The sequence below is a fragment of the Arvicola amphibius genome, chromosome 4 (genome assembly GCF_903992535.2).
Source record: "Arvicola amphibius chromosome 4, mArvAmp1.2, whole genome shotgun sequence".
NCBI lineage: Eukaryota > Metazoa > Chordata > Mammalia > Rodentia > Cricetidae > Arvicola > Arvicola amphibius.
Window position 1 is genome coordinate 157,428,619 of NC_052050.1, and position 23,384 is coordinate 157,452,002.

The following is a 23,384-nucleotide window of genomic DNA, read 5'->3' on the forward strand; positions in this document are numbered from 1 at the left end:
GGACACCCTGTGACTTTCTTTCTATTCCAAGAGACCCAGAGAAGGTTCTGCTTCAGCCTGGTATGTGAGTTTCCTCCTACTGCAGCTCACAGTCTGAAGTACGTTGATAAAGGTCAGTTAGTAACCATCTAGAAAAGGCTAAGTCACACGTGTAAACCTGTGGTCGGGACCCCATTACTCATCCCAATAAAAGCTGCACAGCTATTGGGTTTTAATTTGATTGGGGGAACCTGTGATAACTGAAACAAATTGGAAATCATGTTTGTTGTGCAAAGTGCATCGATATGTTCAGTCTTTCTGAGAACCATGACAGTAGGGACAAATGGCATTGGTCCAGAGCAGACAGTAACAGAGGACACAGTGAAGAGGACTCTTACAAGATAGCCAGGAGAGAGGAACTCGAGGGTGTCTGTGACCCTGGAGGATGCCCACCTGAGGAAAGACGCAGACTGGAAGAAGGGAAGGGTATTAGGAACGCATGTTCATTAAGAAGGGGAGAGAAGAAGAGGGGAGAGGAATGTGGTAAAATTCCAGAAAAGATCTGTCAGGACATCTGTCCTGAGCACAGATTTCCAGCCCGCCTCATCTACTCTTCATTTTCCAGGGACCAAAGTCCAGAGATCAGAGTCACCCAAGGAGACAATGGTGAGGGTTACCCGTCAAGCTGGGTGTGAACGTGTTTGTGTGTGTGTGTGTGTGCACGTGTGCGTGTGCACGTGTCTGTGTGCGCGTGTGCGTGTGTGCGTGTGAAGGGGTGAATGGAGTGACTGATGGACATGAGACAGTTACACAAATAGATACAGCATCCGTTACTGGAACACTGAAAATGTACATATTCTATCACAGACATTTCCAAAACCCAGAGGGTGGTACAGTAGGCTGTTTGCATGTTGTAGAAAGACGTTTTGTAAGCCCTATGTGTCTGTGCAAATGTAACCTTATTTATTAATATATAAATTTAAATTTTTGAACCTAAAACATGTGGAATGTGGACAACGAAAACAAGCATTATCATTTCTGTGGCCTGTTAGTTTTTTTTTTCTTTTCTAAATATTTGATGGGATCAGTAGGGTTAGAAGAAGTTAAAAATATTTGTAATATACTTGCTACATGAAATCTGTATCATGCAAGGTTTGTAGGCAGCAGACTGGGGTGGAGGATTATCATAGAGAAAACAAGCAATCTGTCCACAAAGGCATCTGCAGGTCTGTGCAGGACTGAAGCAGAGGAGGTGAGAGCTGAGGTCTTTTCCAAGTGTGTGGTATCCAGCACGCTGTCCCATATGCTCCTGTGTTCATGCTTCTCCACTTGCATGTTTCTGACCTGAAGGTGGTAGGCTCTGATTCCTGTCTTCACATATACAGTAATGGGAGCCATTCCCAACTGAGGGAAGAGGAGGGCGGCCCGATTGGCTGTGGGTGTAGGCCACATACACGGACCATATATAAGTATGCGGTACCCGTGGAGGTCAGAATAGTGCGCCAGATCCCCTGGGACCAGAGTTACAGATGGTTATGAGCCACCATATAGGTGCTGGGAACATTTGGGTGCACGGTGCTCTGAAATACTAGGTCCATCTCCCCAGCTCACCTCCCTTTTTAAAACAAGCGTTCTGTGTGTGTGTCTACCTCTGTCTCTCTCTCACACATACACACATGTGAGTGCACACACACATAGAGTGTCATACATCACTCATCCATGCCTTTGGAGTAAAACTTCCTAGAGTTCTTTCTTCTAGTGTTCTCAGATGTGTATAGCTCATGGCTGTTATCTCATCTCCCCTCCACCCATGACCTCATACACACCGATCATCCTTGATTTCCCAGACTCTGTATAAAATCTCAAACCTGTATAAAATCAACTTTCTGTAGATCCTACATGTGAATGAGATTATACAACTTATTTCTCTTAAAAGGATGTCTCTCGGGGGTAGCCGTTTTATCAAAGACGATAGGAGTTCATCCTTTGTGAGCAGACTGTCTTCCCTTATGTTCGTAGACAAAATCGTCTTTATCCCTTTGTAGCAAACAGTAGACATTTAGGCAGGTTTGGTTGCTACCCTGATTTTATTATGTAGTACACATACATATGTGAATCAGTACATCATATTTTAGCATTAATATGTATAATAAATCATTATGAATATCAATTAAAAAATCAAAAGCAGGGGACAATCAAAAATAAAAACAGGGCTGGGGAGAGGACCTAGAGAGTATAGAGGATTTCTTATGTATGCATAAGGACTTGGATTTTTACCCGCGGCATCCATGTAAAGAAGCCAGACATGGTGATGATGTGCCTGTCTCCCCATGTTGGAGAGCTGAGAAAGGTGGGCTCTGGGCACTGGCTGGCTAGCCAGCCTAGCCATGATGGCAAGCTTCCAGTTCAGAGATAATACCTGCCACAAGGCAATAAACAAGAGACACCTGCCACCTTCTTCTGGCCTGCCAACACATGCCAATGAGCTTGCACACCTTCTCACAACCACCCGAGTGCACCACACACATGTTGCACTCTACCCACACATTCTAAGTCATGAGTAAATTAAAAACAAGAATTTTTTTTTCTCAAAATTATATAATTGCGAAAAATTTTAGTTTCCATTTCTTTTTCTTTTTTTGTCTTTTCCTTTTTGCTATTTTGTTTTGGTTTTTTGAGATAGGGTTTTTCTGTAGCTTTGAAGCCTGTCCTGGAACTTACTCTGTAGACCAAACTGGCCTCGAATTCACAGAGATCCTCCTGCCTCTGCCTCTCGAGTTCTGGGATTAAAGGTGTGTGCCACCACCACCTGGCTTAGTCTCCAGGCTTAGTCTCCATTTTTATAAAGTGATTTCTTCCCATAGAGAATAGTATTATAAATTCCTTTAAGGCAGTATAAAATAGATTTGAAAACTCCTTATTTATGCTGGTGTGTGTGTGTGTGTGTGTGTGTGTGTGTGTGTGTGTGTGTGTATGTGTGTGTACTAAGTGAAATTAGAGTTATATTAATTCTCACAAAGAAAAATTTACAAGCAATATCCAAATAAATAAAACTGCCTTTGCTGATGCCAAGTGTCTCTTCCTGGCTGTGTGGCCTTTGAGTCCACATGCTGAACTTAGTGCACATTGGTCTCAATTGATTTGATTCTACATTCAGCCTGGTCCTCTGTGGGTCTATGAGTCTGGGGGATGGGTAGAAAAGTAGAAAGAATAATTTTCCCCCAGGGAAGTTTTATGTCTAATAGATCATATATGCTGTTCTGTATCAAACAAGGCCATTGGATTCTAAGAGACATGAGATTTTACTAGGCATCGATAGGAAGAAAAGACTTATGGGAAAAATCAGAGCAGGTTTTCAGCTTCCTAATAATGTGTTTTTGTTTTCAAAATTCTTTTGATCTCTCAGGGTTATAGTTATTAAAAGTCTCCCCCTTTATTAAACATTTTTAAATGAAAGCATAAACAGGCCCCTTTCAAAAAAGACAGCCTTCTTGGGCATTCTCTGGGAAATTACTCAGGGTTGTGTTTGAGTTTTGCTTTGTTTTATTTCGGTAACATTTACAAATTGGCAGGATCGCTTTAGACAATGGCTTCTTTCCTGAATGAGGAAAAATAAATTATGACTGGAATCATGTCTGGAATATTATTTAAAACCAATCATCTTTCCTTTTAAAAGAGCATTGAGAATGCCCTCAAGCAACTGAAAAGAAACACTTACCTTTTCATATGCAAAGCACGCTGGCTCACTCAGTTAATCACCTTTTCCCTTTGCTGTACAGTTGTGAAGACACTGAGTCAATACACCTTTTAATAACGCAGAAGGTATTTCATGAAATATAAAAATGGGGAAGTAGTTCTCAGGCAGCTCCACTTAACAAAATGAGAAGACAGAGAGTGCCCCAGAACTGAATGGCCATCTTCTCCCTACCTCTCTGCCCTGGACCACTGTTTCTAAGTGGGGCTCAGCCAACAGCAAGATGGCTATTGGCTTATTGCTTGGCATTCTTTTGTGAGCTGTGTCCTGCAGGGTTCTTGGAGAAACAGAACCCGAGGCGGAGACACACTGTGGGCATCTCATCAAGAGAGCTTTGGATTGTATCCTGGGTCATCTTACTGTTAAGACCACAAGTTAGGGGAAGGGGGGTCAGAGCCTCAGCTCACTGGCAGTTCAAAATGGCCCGATCTGTAGTCTTTAGCAATGAAATGGCCCACTCTAGGGAGATGGTGTCTATTACAAAGACAGCATAGTTTCATGACGGAGCCTTAAAAACAAACAGACATCAATTGTCTGGATAATTCTGAATTATGTGAGAATGGGAGGGTTTGTCCTGCAGAAGAAGGAAGAGTGTGATTTTACATGATCACTCGCCTGTTTAACGACACCACACACACACACACACACACACACACACACACACACACTTCCTCATGTAACTCATGTAGATTGTATGCAGACTTCACTGTGTTCCGTGTTTGTTTCTATTTCTCTACTTCCCGGCCAGAAGATGCCATTAGCACTGCCTTAAGAACAACTTGGAATCAACAAATTCACCTCCTTGGTGTTTAAGGCAAATGGAGGGAGGATCTGAGAGGCGCTTGTACTGAACGCACACCATGTTGTACTTTCTCTCTGGCAAGCAGGATGTTGATGCCCTCCCAGCAACGGATGGGCGGAGGATGTGGGGAACAGAGAGCTCTTGGGGTGCAGCTTTTCTCCAAAGGGGTTTTCTGCGGGGGTGTTTTGTTCCAAGTGGCTTTCTGAGTGGCATTGTTCTCAAGTCTTACTTGTAGGCTTAACATACACATTTTGTAGGAAGTTTGCACTCTGAGCTTCATCAGGAACACCGCGTCCTGTCCTGGTTGCTTACATTCGTGCAGCTTACATGCAGGGAAAATAGAGGCATGGAGGCGCCTTCATTAAGGTTTCAGTGGCACCCGTTAAAAGCCTCCTCTGCTATATAACCCTAGGTAGGGTTTAGCTTCGAGTCAGGGAATCCGGTATTGAGTTCTCTAATAATAACCATAAAAAGAACAATACTTCAAGAAATCTGTTCTTTTTAAGTGCATTCTCGTAAGTGACTGCAGTAGAATTAAGCCCGTGCCATGCTTCTCTTTGCTAGGTATTCATTTCCTCTCATGCAAATTTTGAAAATCACTCTCTAATTCCAGCACCCCAGGGGAAATAATGATATAGTTCTCATATAATTAAGACTTTCCTGGGTTCATGGGAACACAGAGTGGCAACTAAATCAGCCACATTAGAAATACTTTAGTTGGGGACAGAAATCACCTTAGCCTCCAGGTTTGGATTCAATTTTTGGCAGCATTTAGAAATGGAATCGTTGCAGAGTGCGAGATGGAATGGGGAAGTGTGGGGTCCGCCGTGCAGAGTTATGCTCAGCTCAGTGTTGAGAATCTCTCTGTGTTGCTGGAGGAAAGGGCCCTGGTTGATTTGCTCCTTTTCTGTTGGCTGTGTGTACTCTTTAGGCTGTGAAGAATAACAGAGGAGTCTAGGAAACTTCTTTCTTCCAGTTTCAACTCTGCCATGATCCCCTCTTCATGCTGATAAATGAATAAAAATGCAATAGATAAAACTTAAAGTAATGAAGTCCCAAGGCCTCCGAATGCCCATTCTAACTATACAGAAATTCACTAAGATGCACAGGGTTAGGAACTGGGTGAGCATTTGAGTGGCTTTCTTAATCTAGCTATGCGATGATTGGATTTGTGAATTCATTACAATAAAGTATTCTATTTAGTAAAACTTCCTTTAGAAAGAACTCCAGAAGCCACACCTATGCACATAATTCCTCTCCAGTGTGTGCGTGGTTAGGAGAGACTGACCAAAAGAGCAACCCAGGGTAAAGGTTTGGAAGAAACTATCTCTTCATTAGATTCAGCAAACTCTGCTGGAGAATGCTGGAGAAGATGGCTCAGAGGCTAGGGAGCACTGCCTGCTCTTTTCAGAGTTCCTGAGTTCAATTCCCAGCAACCACACGGTGGCTCACAGCCATCTGTAATGAGATCTGGCACCCTCTTGAGGAAGAAACCTGGTCGGTCATCCTCATCAACTTAGACCATGAAACCCAGTATGGACAAGTTCAATAGAACCACGGAAGCGCCATATAGAAGCTGCCCATGCATGCTTCAGCTTTGCCAGGGCATCAATTTTTTCATTTTTTCACCAAAGAGCCATGGGCAATATTTTCCAGTGTCATTCCTTCATATGATTAAGGAGTTTTGTTCTGTTTTTTTTTTTTTTTTTTTTAAAAATCCTTCCAGAATCTACAAAGTGGCTACGTTTTAAACAGTTGTTATTGAGGAAAACAAGTGCTCTCAGTATTCAGCGAAGAACTGTGTTTTCCCTGCTTTGAATGCAGAACTTCATGTATCATTCATGCACAAAATTGACGGAGCCTTGTATCTGCATTGCCAAAACAACCTGTCAGCTCCGAGAAAATAATCAGTCAAAACAGTTATTTGGTGTCAGGTGGAAATGATTTTTCCATTTTCAACAGGTTCTGCTGGCGTCATGTAGTTGCTGACTCAGACAGCCTCTGTTCCGAAATTATTATCCCTTTTGGGAAGCAGTGCCGTTCCCCAGCCTGGAAAACAGGTGAAGGACTGTTCAAGGCCACGGTGGGGAGACGGATGTTGGAATTAAATGGACACTGGGCCAAAGAAGCCCTGCTCATTTATGCCCGTACGCAGGGCATTTCTAGATTTTGGTATTCCAGAGGTACAGGCAGACCCTCGTGCATGGTACAGGACTAACACCCACCGATGTGAAGGCATTCAGGGTCTGTACTATCCCTCATGGACGTCTGGTCACGCTTTAATGTAGATCTAACGTAAAGCCAGTATACTTTACAATAATGAGCTTTTCCCCCTCAGACTCGGATCATTTGTCCTAGGCAGGCTCTATGGCTGCACTGTGTCTTCTCAAGTTAAGAAAATTATCCTTTTCTGAATGATGGGGGTATTCTTCCTTCAGACTCTTTTATTAAAACATTTCATAGCTCTTTCTCCCCCCTTTTTTAATTTAAAGCTGTGTTGCCTCTGGGTAAAGATGAATTTAATACTGTTTCTACATAAAGCTACATAGAGATAGGTTAGGATCAACTTATTGGGAACCAGTGAAATTTAATCTCCAAAGGCAGGAGAAAAACGACGATCCTCTGTGTGGGTGTCCTGCATCTGCCTTTGACAACTAATAATTCCTCACAGCAAATGACTCAAGAGTCAGATAGACAACAGGAATTATCTCATGTAGGGAGATTGGTGCATGCTGGGAAATCATGAACCGTTCAGCATAAATCTATGTGTAACAATAGAGATTTGTAAATATTGATGTTCTAGCACATTTGAAAGTGTTGTTTTCAATGCTGGCTTAAAAATCTTTCTTTAAGTAGCATTTCCCTGAAAGTTTTGAAACTGAGGCATCTTTTCTTGATGCTGTTCTGTCTTCTATTAATGTCCGTCCTTATCAGGAAGACAGGGGGTGGCAGTGGGTAGCTGAGCACTAGCTGGAAGACTTACAAGCACGAGAAGAGAAATCTATGTGGGCATAGATGTCTATCCTTAGAGGCTACTGACAAGGACAGGCTCAGCTGTTCGTTTAGACCTTTCTGTTCTGTAGTTTTCATTAAATAGTTGTATGGCCCCCAAATGGAAAGAACTCAAATCCTTCCCTGAATCTCCCTATAGTGAACTAGTCAGCAACCACTGAAAAAACAGGGAAGATCCCTTGTGAACTAATAATAAATTATGAGGCAACTGAGCCATGTGTCTGACATGCTAAGTTCTGTGCAGCAGCGAAGGGAGAGGTGATTATGTGTATGTGTATGCATACATACATATGTGCACGGTTATATGTATGTGTGTTTATATTTGCATGTGTATGTGTAACACATTGTTGCATACTTCCTATAGGAGGAGAGGGTTGGCTGGCTGGTGGGTGCATTGAGAACAGCAGGGTTAGAGTAAGTGAAGCTTTTTGATCTGTTATTTTTAAAAGCATTTTGATTCCTAAGACATGAGTCACTGTCCAAAATTTGTCTTGGAGCTTTGAGTCTTGTGTTACGTTAAAAAAAAAGATGTACACAATGAATGTCAAAAGGAATAATAATTCACATGAACAGGGAGGGCATTACACAGGATGATATCCTGTGGTGTTTTCCAGAACTACAGACAAGAATTTCTTCTTTCATAAGATTTTTATGAATAAATGCCCATGTACTCCAGGCAGCAAGACTTATCATGAACAGTTTGGATTTTCAGAGTCGTAGAAATCCCTCCCATTTTCTCATCTTCCCTCCCCATTAACCAGGCAGAACATGGTCATATCAGGTAAAGCGTTTGAATAAATCATGTACTGACTTGCTATAGGTCACCGAAGCCGGAATGAAACACACTGAATTCCATTCCCTTTGCAGCTTCCCTGGAAGAAGTTCTAGACCATTCATGAGGTTTCTTACCCTTGGTTTCTGCATGGGAATGGTGGGGTGGTGGCTTTCTCAATCACCAAGCAATTCTCCGTCAAAAACTTAATGTGCATAGCACTTCAGACATGCTTGTTTGAAGTTACAGTGCTATGATAGTAGCCTCATTTCCCATAAAGCTGAATGACACGTGAACTCTCTTCAGTCATGATGTCTACATGTTGATGAACAATGTTCTCTGTGTGCAATCCGTACATTTTTGTTTAAAAGACTGCCCCTCGCTTTAAATCTTCAGCAAAGTCCTACTTAGGTGCTGTGGGACAATGGTCTTTTATCCTTCCGCTTATATTGTATTGTTTTAATAAAATGCTGATTGGCCAGTAGCCAGACAGGAAGTATAGGCAGGGAAACCAGAACAGGAGAATTCTGGGAAGAGGAAAGGTCAGTCTGCAGTTGTTACCCAGATGCAGAGGAAGCAAGATGAGAACACCTCACTAAGAAAGGTACCAAGCCACATGGCTAACATGGACAAGAGTTATGGGCTAATTTAAGATGTAAGAAAGAGTAAATAAGAAGCCTAAGCTAATAAGCCAACCAGTTTATGATCAATGTGGATCTCTGTGTATTTCTTTGGGATGGAATGGCTGTGGGTCCGGGCGGGACAGAAGCCTCAGCCAACACTTAGGGACCACTGAAGTCCTGCCTATTTTCTTTCTTCTATAACTCTGACAAATATCTAGGTTATAAAGTCTTTCCTAATTAATATTCCTCCCACATGCCAATATTGCCATTGCTTGGGCAGCGAATCGGCCTTAACTGACTCCTGCTTTCACTTCTGCAGGATCAATTGCAGCTGCATTCCTCAGCTCACAGCAAGCTTGGCATGTTTTATGTTTCCTAGGTTGCTCTCTGCAGCTCTGTCCATGCAGAAAGCAAAGACACTGTCATGCTGCAAAGCATTTATTTGGGTTTCATGTATGACCTTGGAATCTTTTTAACATGGAGTTTCAAAACTTTCAAAAATAACTTTAGAGATAGCCCAGGGTGTGTGTGTGTGTGTGTGTGTGTGTGTGTGTGTGAGAGAGAGAGAGAGAGAGAGAGAGAGAGAGAGAGAGAGGTTAGTATTCAAAAGAATTTTAGCTCATTTCTACACCTGAAATCATTTCATTTTTAGCAAAGTAAACATCACCTTAAACAACCTGATCTTACATGAAGAACACTTTTATAAAAAAAGTTGTTTTGAAAGGTAAAAATGTTTTTTTCTTTAACTGAATGGCAGTTATATAACAGATAAGCCAAGATGGAAAATGGTAAATCTCCAACAGTTTCACAAACCCTTAGCTTAATCACACCACTAGCTGTATAAGAGTAGATTAGTGCCAGGTCATATGGGGTTGACTCTGTGTGTCTGTCATTGGAGCCGACCATGAGCTCTCCTAAGGCAGCTGCGGAGACACAAGAATGCGCCATGTGTTAAGCCTGGACTCCAGCCCACTTGTGCATACATGTCTGACAGCTTCCTACCTACCCCGGAAGTTTAAAACACAGTGGACTCCTGTAGGTTTGTCAACCATGTCAGGCTTTTGGGATATGTCTATAATTTAATGTTTCTATGAATCTCTTAGATTATCCGTCTGTCTGCCTGTCTGACTGTCTGTCTATCTACTTATCTATCATCTATCTGTCTCACTTTCAGTAAAACTCTATGGGTGCTATCAACTGCCTTCACTTTCCCTCCTCAGAGGGCTTCTGCTATAGTCTCAGAGAATTATTTACTATGCTACACTGTCTACAGAAGGAAAAATAAATCAATGAATCAACCTGATCTGCATCGGAATTGAAATGGCTTTTATTAGTGAACAGAGACTTCTTTGTTAGATAAATATTAAAACTTCTACAGAGACAAATTGATGTGTAAACCTCTCAGGACATTATGTTCTCTCTCTCTCTCTCTCTCTCTCTCTCTCTCTCTCTCTCTCTCTCTCTCTCTCTCTCTTTCTCTCCTTCCCTCCCTCCCCACTTTGGGATATTACCTGTGAGATGAACAGGAAGACTGAACAGAGGGAAATAACCAACAGAATAGTTGTGCTTGGGAAATTCCATCATGACTATGGCCACACATATCCCATCAATGTCCCATTGATTCCAATCCCCATTCCCACATGGCAGAATTGACCCCGGGAGACATGTGTGAAACATGTGCCTCTGTGGTTCATACTTAGTAAAGCTTTCATCAGAACACAGCGAACTGAATTCCTACATGGTCTCCTGCGATGACTATTGCTCCTTCTAGGTGTCCATTGTAACCCTTCAGAGTCGTGTGCCTGCTGCAGTTTTCTCATGGGTGTTTGCCAGATGTGAAAAGTCAAAGAGGCAGATAGTAAACTTGAGCGGGTCTGGGGAAAATGCACTCGTGTGTGAGGAACAGAGGGAGGTAGACTCAGCAATGACCTAGCAGCTGCAACAGACTCGTTTCCCAGCTAAAACTCTTGAAAGCTCACATAGGAGCTGGTCCAGCAGGCATGGGGAGAGCATTGGCCAGTTGCTGGGACATTTCTGGGGTGACTCAACGCTTCTCCCTTTGTAATTTCAGTCTGTTGAGCTCAGCTTACAAGCGTCTTTTTTATCTCTGGTCACAGCTTTCTAACGGAGGTCAGGAGGTTTAGCATTCCCAGTCGTCAAATAAGCACACTTCCTGGACACCGACTCTGAGATAGGCAAAGCAGTCAGTGGTGACTGCAGGGTTAACACTTACCTAGAGCAAGATAAAACTGCAGGGCGACTCTAAGAAGACAAAGCTGTAACCATTGACTTGAAGATGGCCCCATTTCAAGCAGGGTGAGGAGGCTGCCGAGCATTCAAGGTTGTGGAGAGCCTGGGCTGAGCTGTGTGTTCTGCTTGTAGAAGGGCAGTAGCCAGGACTTTCAGCCATATGCTCACTGGGGTTGAATTCCTAACAGGTTAGGATTGGTGAATGATAAAATGGGAATTGTGAATGGGGTGAGCCTTAGATGGCACATACTAACGGACATGCACACACACACACACACACACACACACACACACACAGACATGGACACACAGCTGTGGAAGAACTTACTTAAATACAGAAGACTGAAGTCTGTCTTCCCATAGACCAGAAATATTTTGAGAACTTCAGAAGTATTCAGGCATGATGATGGAGAGGAACTGCGGAGTAGCCTGGAGGTAGAATGTTTGGTGGCCTTCCCTTATTCTGTCCCTGCACTGATGCTTCCAATACTCTCTGTTGTGTGATCCTCAGAGATGACGGGACCAAAAATAATTTAATTGGGTTGGAGTATATTTAATAATAGTATCATTTTACCCAGGATTGTTCATTTATTTGGGTTTTACTACATACTACATGCTCATTGATTCCGTTTATTCTCTAGATGGCCTAAGTTGGGAGAGAGCAGGGAAAACATGAGGGTGTCTCCAATTTGGCAAAGTCATGCTGAAGCGAAAGAATCAGAAATGTCTCCTCAACTGCCAGGGATCTCAGGATAGGAAAGCCCCCAAGGGTGACAGAGGTTAGAAATAGTATAGTTAGGAACCCATTAAAGATGCTCCTGCATCCAATTATGTAAGCACAAGGCTGGGTCTTTTCTATCTGCCTCTCCCCACCCCCTCTCTCTCTCACACACACACACACACACACTCACACTGATTATTCTGTCTTGATGAAACAATGGCAAATAGTTTTTATATAGACTGTCTCTATCAGAGTGTGAGGGGCTCCTTTGTAGCCCAGGCCTTCATGCTGGAGCATTTCCCACTTGACCAAATCAGTCCCATTCTTTTGAAATCTCTTTCCTGGCCCACCAACAAATTTGGGCCCTATGTGTATTTTGGGACTTCATTGATAAGCTCCCTGGCGAAGTGTTGGCACCTTTTCTTCAGGGCCTAGGGGAAATTTTTCTTTTGATTAGGTTTCAAACATCACAATTAGTGATCAGTCTTCTTTGAAGCTTTACAACACCAACTGAAAGGTTCTCCGGTGTATGCCAGATGACTTAGTGATAGACACACAAAAGGAAGGATGCTTGTCTTTTTCTCCCTGACTACTCTGTTAAAAAAAAAAAAAAAACCAAAGTGTCCAGGAAGATAAGCCTAAAGGAGGACCGTGGTGCTAAGTCATTGCTCTTTTGCCAGCTGCCATGCCTGTCACATGCCAGGACTGTATCTCTGAGTACATCTCGCCCAATCAATCTGATCTTCTCCCACAGGGAAGCCATCTCATTAGATAATTATTACGTTCTCCTATCAGTACAGAACCTTTAATTTCTCAGATTGTATGTTTGACTATAACTGGATAAGGAAGCATGCATTTGGGGGGGGGGGAGATTATTCTAATTAATCTGTCAACTGATCTGAGTTTATTTTTGTTTGGTTGGTTTTTTGTCATGAACTCTTTAGCAATTGTCAGGATTCATGTAGTACATGGCATTCCTGTGAGGCATATTACCTGTTTCAGATCACACATTACAGGCCAGTTATCGAGATTGCAGGTGTCTCTGCTCGCTGCTCTGTTCTTTAGAACTGAGGGTAGAAAGGCTGACTCCTCGTACCTTCTCTTATTGGAGCTGACTACCATCTCCGCCTATCTCTAGACTATCAGACATTGGTAATACTCTCGACAAGCATTTAAGTGAACAGAGCTTACTCAGTCCTCTTGGTTGTCACATGGCACATGCTCAGTTGCTCCATGTGCCTGGAGGCTGCCATGTTGGAAATGTAGACCTTCCCATAGTCAGAAAATCCATTGCGATAAGTTGTTTCCCGTCTGAGGGTTGAGGATGTGACAGAGAGGGAACCCCATGACTAATGAAGAGGGTCCAGTGTGGCAGCAAGGAAGAAGGGCATTTTGTCTGATGCCTCTGGCTGATGCTTCACCCTTATCCAAATGCTTGGTCTTGTTTCCTTTCCCATCACAGGCTTATTCCTAATCCAAATCCTTATTTCTTAATGTCGTTGCTCTACACTCAGTTTATTATTTAAAAAGTCTGTATTCTGATGGGTGGTGGTGGCGCACACCTATAATCCTAACACTCAGGAGGCAGAGGCAGGCAGATCTCTGAGCTAAAGCCTAGCTTGGTCTAGTGAGCGAGATTCAGGGCAGCAAGGCTACAGAGACCAAGGACAAGGACAGAAAGACCCTGTCTTGAAATCTGCCCCCACCAAAAAACCTATATTTTTCCTCATGGATATAGAAAGGAATGGAACATTGTAGAACATTTTTTGCGTGATCAATAACTAATGACCTCCTGTGAATACTGTTGCTTCCTTTGGGGCAGTAATGGAAGTGGATCCATCCCAGCAGTGGGGCCTTTTCCAAGTAGAAATGAGGCTCCTCCTTTTTCATTTAAGATTGGACAAGATGCTGAAAATTGTGCGTTCAAATTTAATAATGTAGGAATATATATATATATATATATCATATATATATAAGATGTCCAATTGCTATTATCTGAATGATCAACTCTTATGTCAAATCATGCACTTTGATTACTTTAGCTCAAAAGTAGGCATTTATTTATGTTTTCAGGAGGAATCTCTTTTTTTGTACATGCCCCGCTGTGTTTGAATTAAAAGCAAAGTCTTCAAAATTGCTAAGTGCCAGGCTATCTGTGAAAATTCACCCTGGGAGAGCTTTTATTTTTCAATATCTAGTTTTTATATCTGCATTTCTCTCTAGGGCGACATTAGACCAGAAAGAGCTTTTGTTTGGCTCCTGGGGCCAGAGTGCCAAGACAAAACAAGCAGGCCGAGTGGTACCGACCACACCCAGCACAGTCTGATCCGAAGAGTCCCCAGGGAGCTGCCAGACTGAATGTCCTTTTACGTCCACCCAGTTCCTGATGCCCCAAACCCCTGTGAGCCTTTTTATATGTCAGCCTGTCTGGCATTTGCTCTGCAAAGGGTGGAAGGGATGAAGCTACTGACATTTGCTTTGGGCTAAGAAGGAAGACAGAGGACCTCGCTGTTGAGCTTAGCCCGGCAACAGTGTTGCCTTCCAGAGCTTCTCCCGAGTTCTCCCTCAAACCCACCCCTGCATTTTCCTCTTTGCTTAATGTTTTCCACCCAAAGAGAAGGAAATCAATGGCTCCAATGGTGTGTTTATGATTTAGCTTTAATTTTGGTTATAGCAAAGCGTTTAATGAACTAAACCCAACATGTGTCTGTGATGCACCTGGGTGTGGCAGGGCAAGTTCTTGGAGAGAATGGAGAGATGCAGTGCTTCAATTATATATTGCTTAAAGTGGTGACTATGGTCACTTTTAAACTAGGGAACTTTTGTTTCAAGATGTTTCTTTGCTATGGAAAGGTTAGAGCTCATTCTGATAGGAAGACCCTTGCCCTGAATCCATTGGCAAACCCCTTCTTTCTAGCCACTGATGGTAATGAAAACATGTAACATGTACAAATGTGAGAGTCACATGGCTCCTACTGATAATGAGAACGTGGAACATATACAAACACAAGAGTCACATAGCTCCTGTTGGCAATGAAAACAAGTAACATGTACAAACGTGGGAGTCATATGGCTCCTACTGGCAATGATTCATGGAACATATACAAACATGGGAGTCGTATAGCTCCTGCTGGTAATGAGAACATGGGACATGAACCAAAATGGGAGTCACATAGCTCCTGCTGGTAATGAGAACACGGAACATGAGCTAACATGGGAGTTGCATAACTCGTGCTGGTAGTAAAAACATGGAGCATGGACTAACATGGAAGTTGCATAGCTCCTGCTGGTAGTGAGAACATGGAACAAGTACAAACACGGGAGTTGTATATCTCCTTCTGGCAATGCAAGCAGGTAACATGTACCGACATGAGAGTCGCATAGCTCCTGCTGGTAATGGGAATATGGAAATGTCTGAACTTTAGAGTCTCTGAGCACTCTAACCTTAAGGATACTGTAAAACACAGCACAAATTTTACCTTCCCGAGAGCCTTAGTTTCATAGATAAAGTAAGCTTAGGCTCACAAGGAAGGGATGAGCACAGAGCCTCTGCCGCACAAACACTCTCTCCCTTCAGATTCTGCTGTGTTCATCTTCTGTCCAACGAGAAAGCTGCTTACATTTTCATTCCTCAAATATGATTTTCAAGGAAACCTATTTTAAACTAATTCAAAACTGTTCACATTGTGACCGCTTTATGCCAAGCACTTACTTAGTTGATTGATAAAATGTAATTCATGGCCTGGAATAAGTTCTTCCAAAGATCTTGTGGCTGGGGGCACAGGTAAAGTAGTGTCAGAAATAAGAAAAACACGGCAATGCAAATAAAATGTAGATTTAAACCCAAAAGTTGTGGAGCTATTTCTATAAAAATGTATACCTTAACACTAGTTGCTCCTTACTGTAGCAGAAGAATCTGGTTGACACAGGATGAGCATCACTGAGCAGAGTCTCAAGGATATCATCCAGCATCCAGGGAGCTCTCAGGAAGGATGCAGATGGCTGGCTAATAAATTTCAGATCTCTGGTTTTGCTGTGTAGTGTTCCCAGTAGTGAGAAAGAATGGATGACAGAGGTAGCCCTGGTCTCAATCTTCTTTCTCATTTTTCAGTATCAACTGTAGAAAAAGATCCCAAAGATTCCTAAAGTTTCACAGGGGAAGAGTTTCAAGACTATTTTCTCTGGTAGGCAGAAGCAATCATGAGGCAAAACAAAGCTGCAAACTTGGACAGAAACACACACAGAAACACATAGGTACAAGGAGCATATACACAGTCACACAGGAGCAATCATACATACATAAACACACACAGGAACACATACACATGGAGAACGCACACACAAACACACACAAAAACACACCTACAAATGAATAAATAAAGCATACATTATACATTACTCCCAGTGTTGGTTAAGGTCATATAGAGAATCAGAATAAGCATGTGTGTATGGAAACTGACTCTTAATAGATAGACAGATAAGTACATACATATTCTCATCGGGAATTGACTCGATTTTGTAGAAGTTAAGAAGTCCTTAGATCTACAGCCAGCCTGTGCATTTCTGGCTAGACTCCAAGAGGTTAGACTGGAAAAGCTGGTGGTGTGAGCCCCAATCAAAAGTAAGCAGTCCAGCTTGTTAAATGCCTTAGTGGGCAACAGTGCCTTTCCCTGGGTCTGAGGACCTCAGACCTGGGAGGTCCTCATCACATGATTCCTGGGAGTCATGTGATGGAAAGAGAGATCCAACTCCTTCAACTTGTTCTCTGACCTTTACAGCTGTTGAAGGAGGCCACTTGTTGGTTCCCTGCCGTTTAGCCCTGAAATAACCACAAAGAAACTGTATTAATTAAATCACTGCTTGGCCCATTAGTTCTAACTTCTTATTGTCTAACTCTTACATATTAATTTAACCCAATTCTATTAATCTGTGTATCGCCACGTGGCTGTTGCTTACTGGGTAAAGTTCTGTCCAGTTCTGGGAGGGCTACATGGCTTCTCCCTTACTCCTCCTCCTTTCTTCCAGCATTCAGATAGTTCTCCCCACCTACCTCTATCCCCTGTGCAGGCTCAAGACAGTCCTTTATTAACCAATGGTATTCACAGCATACAGAGGGGAATCCCACATCACACAGGCATCTTGCCATGTGCACATACATGAACACATAGATACATAAATGTGGTGAATAACATAAATTTTTGAAAGGGAATACTCTCAAGGACAAAACAACCAACATTTCATGATTATCCACAGGCCAGGAAGGGTGAATGTCCCAGCTCAGATGTTACGTATCAGATGTTCCTTGTTGCCTAGCTTTTGCATTCTGGTCAGGGCTTCCGCTCTTGAGTGATGATCACCTGAGAGCACCATCTACCTAGCTCAGTGTACCATCCAAGGCTCTTCTTGTCCAGAGAAACCTTACAGACATGCCCAGTGATATTTGATGATACCCGTGCACTCCTGAGACCTAGCAAAGCCATACTTTAACCACCACACTCTATTAATGTTAAAATGTCCATGACAATAATATTAATTGATGTAAGTGGTTTTCCAACACGCTTCTGGGTAATTTTCATCTTGGAAGCCTGAAACTCTCTACTTGTTAAAGAAAACTCAGTCTCCCTCCTTGTAGCCCCTGGCAGACAATGTTCTTTCCATCTCAGAGTACAGTTCACAGAAGTAAAACTCACAAACGATTTCTACTCTTGTGCATGACGTTTTCCAGTGAACAGAACATCCTCAAGGACCATCCTAATTGTGGCGTGTGGCCAGATTTCCTTTTGATGTCTGTGCAGTATTTTCTCTACGTGTCTGTCTGTAAAGCGGATGTTCAGTTTTGTCTCTGTCCCTTCCCTATTGTGAATATGATTTGCCTTCTCCTCTGCCAGATCCCCTTTCAGTGTGCTTGCACGCATGCCCGGGGTATGATTCCTCTATGGGATGGGGATTCTGTTCTTTATTTTTGAAGAGCTTCTGTGTTGTTTTGCACTGTAGCTGCATCGTTAGGCCACCCCACCTTCAGAGGCTGCACTTGTTTTGCAAAGCTCTGTGTGAAAACACCTTTCCTCGTCTTTCCCAGCGTAGCCTGGACAGGCTTGTAGTGTCTAGAAAGAACTGTTACATACCGTGGTAAAGAGGCAGATGAAATAATTACATGAAACAACATATGGAAATAGGCACACCTCAAAGACCCATAGCTGAAGATGCTGGTATTCATCTTGCAAACATTGTACGTTGTTACCCCTGTGCTCTTCTTATCTCAATTGATACATCTTTCTGAATCTATGCCTGTGGTCCTTAAACACAACAGAGTCCTTGCTCCAAATGAAGTCATCAAACCCACCCCTTCCCAAAGAATAGTCTTAGATCATGAGAGCTGTGTCTAACTAAAATCTACTAATACAAATTTAAATGATTTCTCATACAGTAGTGCCCTGTGCTGGTATTGCTTAGCAGGTAACCCAGGGTAGAATGAGTCAAAACGAACAGATAAAGTTTGCTACCAAGGCTGAGGACCTGAGTTCTACTCACAGAATCCACACTGTGGAGGGAGAGACTAACTCACAAGTGCACATATACACATTTACAAGCAAACAAACAAAACAAGTAAGGCTGTAAATGTAGAAAATAAAATAACTGACCTACAAGCAGCGTAGAGTCTATAGCCTTAGCGCACTCTGCTTTGTTTTGTACTGTGTGTGTTGACTAGAAGAGCCATGTAGACACATCTGCGTCTCCCTGTGTGTGGCAAAGGTTGAGACTACATGTTGGTGGATGTGCCAGTCGAACTGAAGCTGTGATGCTGCCCTGGCATTTCTCCATGCTGTCTGGGTTTGCTTTCAGTACCATGCCTCGGTTCCCAAGGGAAAGCCAATGGCTCCTGAGACAGATTTCACAACCTGACCTCAGATCTGGTCTCTTTTATCAGATCTTTCAACATTCCACCCATTAGAATAAGATACCGAGTTTAGTCCATACTGAAAGGCAAAGGCATTGCCTGCTATCTTTGAATATCAGAGCTGGACATTTCAAATGCAATGATGTTGCCCTTGGGACAATATTTGTAGGCCAACAATCTCCAGTGCAGACAATGAGATCCATAAATTAACCACCATCTTTCCACAGGCAAAAGTCAGGTGAACTGAGCTCATGACTTGCTTCTGTGTAGTTTCGGAGGCAACTCTTTCCCATGCAATGTTCATCCAATCATCAGGAAATTTTATAAGGTAGTTACTGAAATTAATCTCCTATTAAAGAATGGAAAGTAAAGCCAGGGTACTTAAGAACGTTCCCAGAGAGACACAGTTAGTGAGAACAGTTAGTTTGGCCCAACCTGCAAGGGTTTGACTGTGGCATCCTTTTAACTATGCAACACTGGCCAGTGGGGCCCATGCAGAGCCAAGGAGGAGAGAGGGAGCAACAGAGATGCCGGTTCAGGTATGAAGCATCACGGTGGAAGGAAAGCTTGGTTCTGGTCCTTAACAAAAACAATACGATCAAGGAGATGCAGCTGTTGCTTGTTCATTTGAGATCATTGCTCTTTACAGTGTTGTATTGATCTCAAGAGTTTTGCCATCACAAGTCTGAAAAAAGATCCCATTTGCATGTGTGTGTATGAGAGAGAAAGAGATTTATATATGTGTACACACACACACACACACATATATATATATACATATATATACATACATACATATACTCCTTTGCCTTTTAACTTATTAAATCTACATTTTTTTTGTTGGGCAGTTTCTGCATACTTAATTCTTTGCATGGTAAGCTCAGAGGATTTCTAGTTTGTATGTTGTACCAATGCCTTCACATCTGTCAACCAGATGAAACTGAATTCCTTATGTAGTGATCTTATTATTTGTAAGGTCATTATGACTTTATCTTAACTCTTTATTTCAGGTGAATCTAAATCCTCGTTGTTGGGCATCTTCGAGCTTGCAGACTCCCCGCATGTGTTCCAAGGGCACCTCAAGAACTAGAGTCTGAGTGTCATAGAAATCAGCCTCGAGAGGAGCAGAGAGAACGCTGCCTCCAGTTACAAACAGATTGGGGCAGAGCAAGCACCAGACACTGCCCTTATTAATCGAGTGAAGTTAGGGAGCTGTGAAAGGAAAGCAAATCGAGGCCAATCTATCACTTTGCTTTTCGGGACAGATTTAATTTATCTTTAAGAAATTCCACGCAGGGATTCCTCAGAGGCAGCGCGTCATAGCAGACAATGTCAAATCAGTCAAGCAAGCAAATGCGGGCTCATCTTAGAAACAAGAATTTTATTAGGAAAGTAAAAGTTTTCTGTTGGAATTTTTCTCTTATCTATTGCTACTTCGAGTCCTTCCTTTCAAAATATGCACACGAGCACGAGACTGGTAGGTTGACAGTGACTGACTAATGTCCCACGATGTCACTGTGGCCGTCGGTGTCCTTGATTCAGTAACACAGTAGAGATTCCAAAGTGTTCAATTTCTAACTTTATATCATGCAGGTAACTTTGAGTGTTTAAAAACATACTTTGTCTGTCGTGTGTACATGAGTGATGAATTCTTTTCCCCGCGGAAATACAATGGAGATTTGATTTTTGAGCATTAAAATTGAAACATTCCAAGTCCTGTGTTCCCTGATGGATTATGATTTTAATGGTTCTGCCTGACTGGGTCCGAATGAGCCTTTGGAATGACATAGCGGTCAGGCATTAGCTTCCCAGCATGGGAACGGGAACTCTGTTAGAGAATGCCGGAGCAAATGTTCTCTTCAACGAGTGTGTTTCCCTGTGTGGAGGGATGTTTCTCAGCAGCAGTGACGAGATCCACTTTGTTTAGACAGTGGCACCTGTGCTGGGCCTTCGGGAAACATGCCATATGGAAAAAGATTCCCCTTTCCCAGTAGGAGAACATTTGATGTCCTAGGTAAATGAATTTCTAAGAAGGTTCTACTTCAGAGTCCTCCCTTTATAGGTTCCCAATTTATAAATAAATCATCTTATGAAAAATTTCATAAATAGGAACCACAGTAAAAGTAATAGATAAAAGAAATAAATCATAAGACAGAGAATAGGAAACGGGCAGGTGAGTTCATCTTAGTTGTTGAATCTACTATGAATTTGTAAGCCAAACCGTAGAATGTTTAACAAGAAGTTAGGGATGATGTCCTCGCCTTCCACTGCATGGTCTTGCTTCTTAAACAGCTGCTCAGTGTATACTAGAAGCACACCAAGCTCTTAGCGCTTTAATTGAAAGAAAACATGAGAATTTATCAGTTGTGCTAATAAGACAAGAGGCTCTCATCACAGTGGAAGCCAGACTTGGATGTTATCTCTTTCAAACATCCTTTAGGGCATAAGAAGGCAAAAAGGAGACTTGCCTCTGAAGATAATCTGCGATAAGACCCACAAGTCCCTCATTCTGTGGCCTTGAGTTATAATCAGCAATGATGCTCTACCAACTTCAGGTCACACCACTGTAGTCTACGTAAGACACAGGAAAAGCTCTGAGAATTACAACTGATATATTAGTACCAGAAACCTGAGAGCTGCTGTCTCTCCTGTTTGTGGGATTATTACATTCTGTGTAACAGAGGGGTCAGTGGGGCTGCATCCAGCTGAGGGTTTAGCTACTCTGAAGATGCAGATGACTTCATGAGACTCGCCTATTGGCTGTGGTCACTGGGGGAATTGCAGGCAGCAAAGAAGCCTTTGTAAATAATCTTCTTGTCATAAACTTAACTTTCTACAATGAAAACATGGTGTTTGAATGGCACACCCAACATTATACTGCCTTTCTCTTACCGTGAGTTTTATTTCTGTAGCCTTAGGTATAGATCACAGAATAACTAAGTTTCTAATTCACTGACCTTCCTAAAGAGTATCAGATATGTGGACAATAGTGCATTCTCTACTTCTCTAAAATCAGCAGTGCTTTGCTCAGACAGATTCCCCGAGGAATTAAAGAAAATCTCCTGATCTGGGTTCAAATGATGTTGCTTTATGTGTTTTGATTTTGAGTCTTCTAAGCAGTCTGATCATATAAATGGGAGGGAAGCTGTGCTCCAAATCCTTATAAAGAAGGAGGAAATGCCACTGGACTCTGTGAATTTTCTAAGCAGATATAATATGATCACTTTTTTTTTTTAAAAAAGTAAGGAACTGAACTTCTGTAGATTTGATTTTCCTGTAGACCATGGGGCTATGAGTTTATTACTTACCTAGAATATGTGAAATAAAATGCCTTTTCTTTAGAAATGATTTTGCAGTAATGTTTCAGCAGCCTTTCCATTTTACAGCTAATCATTAAATTGCATATGAATGAAATGAAAGAGTTTTTATTTAAACTGAATTTTGCATTGTTTTATGAAATAATTAGAAGATCAATTTTAATTAAAAAAAGAAACTCAATGAAAATAAATGTTGAATTTGCCAACCATTTCTTTCCGACCCCTAACTTTGGCCAGAGAGTTTGTGTTGAAATAGTTGGTTACCTGCTCTTCCTCTTCTACTCACTCCATATCTCTGCAAAGTTCTTCATCTGGCACAGAAGGGCTTGCCGCACATTTACTAAGGAAGTCTGCACATGCTACAGATGCTGAGAACCCTCCTCTTTCTCCTCCTTCTTCTGAGTCAGGCCAGCAGCATCCACCCTCATCCGGCTCTCATTTCCCACCTGCAATGGACCTGTACGGGTCTCAGTAGGATGCTTCATGCTGGACTTCATTCAATTCACTTCTAGATAGAAAGCAGAAAAACCTGTTCAAGTAGAGAACTGGGCGGGATTAACTTCCCAAATGCTTACCGAGCATCAGGTACTCTTAACCTTTGAAGAAACATCGGCAGCATGGGAACAACACTGTGTCCCCAGTCCAATCTCTCTGGATTAATTTGCACTCAGAAAAGAAAACCATGTAGGGCCATAATAGTGAGGAGAAGACAAGGGCCACTCCATGCCTTGTGACAGGGGAGAGGGTAGCACGCGTACTGACTGCCTCTGACAGACGGGGCACTGGGCTGTCTTTGAGAAGGTGGTTTGACCAGACTTCAACTCTGTACACATATCTGTGACAGTTACATAGAGAAGATGAGCTCACTTGAAAGATAAGTTCCAAAGTATGGAGAGTGTAGATTGAAACTTTGGCTAGATAAAGCAACAAAAAAAATTTCTTCCAGATCTTTCTTGTGGCATTGGCTTTGACAGCTACCTGGGGCATCCAATTAATGGTGTCAGCTTGCTTTTTATGAAGCTGGCATTTTAGCGTGAGGGCTGGAGTTGTTATTTGGGAAGCTGTCCTATTGAATCTTTTCAACACCATGATGTAGGCTGAAACTACCAGAAAGGAACTGAGTTTTCAGTGGTTCAGATATTTAGAAATTAGAAAATGCAAGCAGTCAGCCAAAAGGATAAGTCTTTTAAACACTGCCTGGCCCATTATTTTCAGGCTCTTACTCACATCTTGACTAACCCATATCTAATAATCTG

At 42.3% G+C, this 23,384-nt stretch overlaps 1 protein-coding gene across 2 annotated transcripts in view; it reads left to right on the forward strand.

The window, feature by feature from the left end:
• Positions 1-23,384, forward strand: part of Nalf1 (NALCN channel auxiliary factor 1) — a 462,371-nt gene that overhangs the window by 155,742 nt on the left and 283,245 nt on the right. The gene's annotated exons all lie outside the window — the stretch shown is intronic.